General features: G+C 41.4%; 1 pseudogene; it reads right to left on the bottom strand.

Annotated features, from left to right (window-relative positions):
- Positions 1-710: 710 nt before the first annotated feature.
- LOC112617279 lies at positions 711-1,037 on the bottom strand (annotated as a pseudogene).
- Positions 1,038-4,544: the final 3,507 nt, after the last annotated feature.

Genomic DNA, 4,544 nt, shown 5'->3' with positions numbered 1-4,544 from the left:
TGGAGGATTATATTTAGAAATAAACTAAACAACAGAAACCTTGACACTGCCATTATTAGCTCTACTAGGGGTTTCCTTGTCAATAGCTGGTTGCCTTCTCTTAATTCTATTGCTAGTTTGCCTTTTTTTCAATAGTCAGGTGTTATCTTGCAACTATAACAAAACAAGCTATTTAAATTAATGTGAATGAGAACTGTGATGTATTGGAACAAAACAAGCACTTTTGGGGACTGACCTTGAGTTAATTCCTTGCACCAGCATTTGCATTTCCCGAAGTGTGTTCCAAGAACCCTACTTAGGGAAACATTTCATGTCAGTATTTCTCAGTGTGTAGATCATCTGCATCTGAACTACCTGGGGTGTTAAAGTACAGGCTCCAGGGCTGCTTCTGAGGGGCTTGATAATATGAATTTTCAACAGTTTCTCAGAGTGATTCATATGTACTTTGGCAAAAAGGGATATAGTAAATTTGTGAATTACTTTTTTTTTTTTGGTTTTTCCTCTTTTTTTTTTTTGTGTTGTTTTGTTTCAATAAATGTGCACCACGATGTTTCAACAAGTAAGGCAAATCTATGAATGTGAAACCTGCAGTTTGCAATATACCACATTTAGAACCCAGGGTAAGTGAATTAGACAGAGGTGGTGGTCATTCTAATTAAACAATCAGGTAATTTGACGACAAGTTGATTTGCAGCATCAAAAGTCTCCACTTAAAGTTCTTTTTTCTTGATGATCAGAGGTCTCACGTTGACTCCAGTCTCTTCCTTGTGTTTTGTGTGAGACCCATCACAGAATGGGAACTTTTTGGACCTCCAGCAACGGCAGTACACAGTTTTATCTCCCAAATCCTCCATGTCAAAAGCATGTACTATCTTGGGATTGTCTTTCCGGATGTGAAGGTTTATCATAGCTTTATTTCGATGATCCTGAACATAAAATCTTTTGTAAGCTAGATAACCAATTGCAGCTGTCCCAGCAGCAATGGTAACTGCTGTGATCCATTCAACTCATCTGCTGGAACCGGAAGTCAGACTCATGGCGCCGTCGCTTGCAAGGCGTGTGCACTATGACACCGAGCACAAATGGGTTCGTGCGGCCAGCGAGAGTCAAGGTAGGTGCCAGCGGGGTACTAAGGGCACTGACTCCGCGCGGCTACTGCCAAATTACTTTCTTGACTTACAGATTACATTAGCAAATTAAAGTATCTGAAAAGGATCTGCAAAGTCCTGTAGTAGAGACCTGTTTAACTTTTTTAAACCCAGGATTTTCTCATATTGTTTGATTTTTCAGTTTATTTTGTTTTTGTTGAGACAGAGTCTCACTCTCTTGCCCAGGCTGGAGTGGAGGGGTGCAATCTTGGCTCATTGCAACCTCTGCCTCCTGGTTTCAAGATATTCTCCTGTCTCAGCCTCCCAAGTAGCGGGGACTACAGGTATGTGCCACCACACCTAGCTAATTTTTTGTATTTTTAGTAGAGACAGGGTTTCACCAAGTTGGCCTGGCATCAAACTGGTCGCAAACTCCTGGCTTCAAGTGATCCACCCACCTAGGCCTCCCAAAGTGCTGGGATTACCCATGTGAGCCCCACCACGTCCTGCCTCAAATTGTTTTTGATTACAGAGTTCTTTTTTGGGAGGAACATTTGTTAGTTGATCAAATATTATTGGGAAAGGTTACTCTATCTAACAGCATAGTAATTGTAGATTGTCGTAATTGCTTGCTAGTTTGATACTGAGTTACTGTAGTGTCTTGCTATAAGCATTAGACAGACATCTGAGTGTGAATCCTGAATTTTGTACTGTTGGTTTAGTTACCTAGCAGTCATGTTCTCTTAATCCTAAGGGAGATAGAGTGAAAGAGTGAGTTAATACCAGAAACATGGCTAGAAAAATAAACAAGCGTTTCTGAAGAGTGAGGTATGTGAATACTTCTGGCAATGTATTTTGCCCAGACATTCTACCTCCTGACTCTACACCTCTGGAGAAGAGATCTGGTTGCCATTTAACAATAGAGTGTACAAAGGGAGGAGCAAGGAGCTCTTCCAGAAATGCCAGTTGAGTAGAACAATGACAAAGAAGTAAACACATCTAAGCAGGAAATAGGATGGAAGTGAAGTAATTCTTCACTCTGCAGCAGAAGTGGTGAAAGGCAACCCCAGTTTTTCTTCCCACCATTCTCCCATTAGGCACAAACAACACAGAGCCAGGCAGTAAAGAAATGATAAAGGAGGACTGAACTTTAAGGCCTTCTCTGTGTGGTTGGGACTGCCTTTTGCGTGGCTCTAGAACTAGAGGGATGAAGATGGGTCCCGAGTAAAGGAAGCAGGGCACAGGTAAGCTGGAAGGAGAGAGAAGGAGACCTCTGGGTTTCCTTTCAAATTGTCTGGGTTTATTGACCAGGTTAGAGAAGGAGGCCAAATCCTGGGCTTGCTCTTCCCATCCCTGACCACACAAGGCATTTCATTTCTCCATGCTTTTGCACGCCTTGTCTCCTTTGTTTCTTCTTTTCTTTCTTTCCTTCCTTCCTTCCCTTTCCTTCCTTCCTTCCTTCCTTCTTCCTTCCTTCCTTCCGCCCTTCCTTCTCTCTCTCTCTCTCTCTTTCTTTCTTTCTTTTTTTCAGGGTCTCTCTCCTTTACCTAGGCTGGAGTACAGTGGCCTGAACATGGCTCATGGCAGTCTCGACTTCCGGGGCTCAAGCGATTCTTCTGCCTCAGCCTCCCAAGTAGCTGGAACCACAGGTGCACATCACCACTCCTGGCTTGTGTGTGTGTGTGTGTGTGTGTGTGTGTGTGTGTAGAGACAAGTCCTTGCCATCTTGCCCAGACTTGTCTGGAACTCCTGAGCTCAAACCATTCTCCTACCTTGGCCTCCCAAAGTACTGGGATTACAGGCGTTAGTCACTGTGTCCAATCCTGCCTCCTTTATTTCAAATGCCTTTACCTTGCTCTCTCCCACTATCTGCCCATGGAACTTTGCTGATTTTTCTAACTTAACCTCATAATATTATATTAATGGTATGCAGCAAGATTGGGAGCTTTTTGAAGGGCAGAGATAATGTCTTATTTATCTTGAGTATCTTGTGCCAAGCTCAGCTTCTAGAATAAAACAGCTTTTCAGTTAATGTTTGTGGTAGCCAGGGAGATCAGAAATCTTAACAGGATGCCTCTAAATAATCTTTAGAGTACTCATGTAGAGTTCAGTGGTATAGAGCTTTGGAGCTGGAGGCTATCTATCTGTAGACCCTCCTTATTTTACAGATAGGGCAGTGATAGTTCACTCGAGGCAAGTGGTGACCTAGGACTCAAGCCTCCTACCTCTCAGTCCTGTGTTCTTTTGACTCCCCCAAGGTGGTTTGTATAATTAAGAAAACCCCACAAAACTCACACTACCCAATGCTGCATGACCCTTTATGAATTACAGTATAAAGCAACATTTCATTTAATATTTGCATCAGTGAAAAATGCAGAGACATTGAGCTAGAAAGTGATTTAAGGAGGATGTTCTGCCTCCACATAGAATTTGTTCCATTTCTGATTTTTTGCATCCCGTTGTGTGCCTTTCCAATTCTTGGCTTAGCTTGGAAGTTGCAGTTAAAAAATGCTGGGTGAGAAGCTGTTCTCCTGGTACTTTCAACTTTATTGGAAAGAGAAGGTCTCATAAATCACATAAAGGAACTGGGGCCCGTAGGATTGCTTAGTTGCCAAGTGAATTCTGATTGATTGCTTTGGAAAATATGTACATTTTCCAGGAGCTTATCTGAAATAAAATAAAGATTCATACTTTCTCAGACTGAGCTCCCACTCCACCAAATTTCAGTAGTCTGGTCATTTTAATCCAGTGAAAGGACAGTTAAATGAACAGTGTAAGCATTAGAAGTGTAGTAAAAAATGTGAACAACAAAACACAAATGTTATTTCAAATGGGGAAAGGTTTGGAACAACAAAAATGCTCCTAACTAAACATAAAATTAGAACAAGATTCAGTTTTTATGGCTCGCGTTGACTTAAACTTCTGCCTAATAATGGCCAGCATATCAGAGTGGAGAAATTGTTGGGGAAATCATGTTATCAGATGCTGTTATCAATCCCATATCAGGAAGCAGTGTGAATTAGCATTTCAGGAGAACTGAAATTGTGTGTGTCCACAGAGAGTGAAATTAAGTGGGAGAAAAACATTTGGATCTTAATCCTTTGAGGTCACGGAAACTGTTGAAAATCTATGAAAGCTGTGAACCTTCTCCCCATAAAAATTCACATGCATATGAAAGCTTTCAGACCCATGATGCCCATAGGGTGCTGGGACCCTAAGTTAAGTACCTCTTATTTAGCTATTTTTCCTAGAATTTCTGGTTTCTATATGTGGCAGATCTGCCTGGCTGGCACCTGGAACTTCCAGCCCATTCACACACATACACTCTAGGGCCAGGTTGTAGCAAAAAAAAAAAAAAAAAAAAAAAAAAAAAAAAAAAAGTCTTGGGGGAGGGGTGTATTTTTTTTTCCGGGGGGAAAAAAAAAGGCCCTTAAATCCAACAGATTTTTTTTTTTT

Source organism: Theropithecus gelada, unplaced genomic scaffold (genome assembly GCF_003255815.1).
Source record: "Theropithecus gelada isolate Dixy unplaced genomic scaffold, Tgel_1.0 HiC_scaffold_15989, whole genome shotgun sequence".
Taxonomy (NCBI): domain Eukaryota; kingdom Metazoa; phylum Chordata; class Mammalia; order Primates; family Cercopithecidae; genus Theropithecus; species Theropithecus gelada.
The sequence above is the reverse complement of the archived record's forward strand: the minus strand, read 5'-3'. Positions and strand labels throughout refer to the sequence as shown.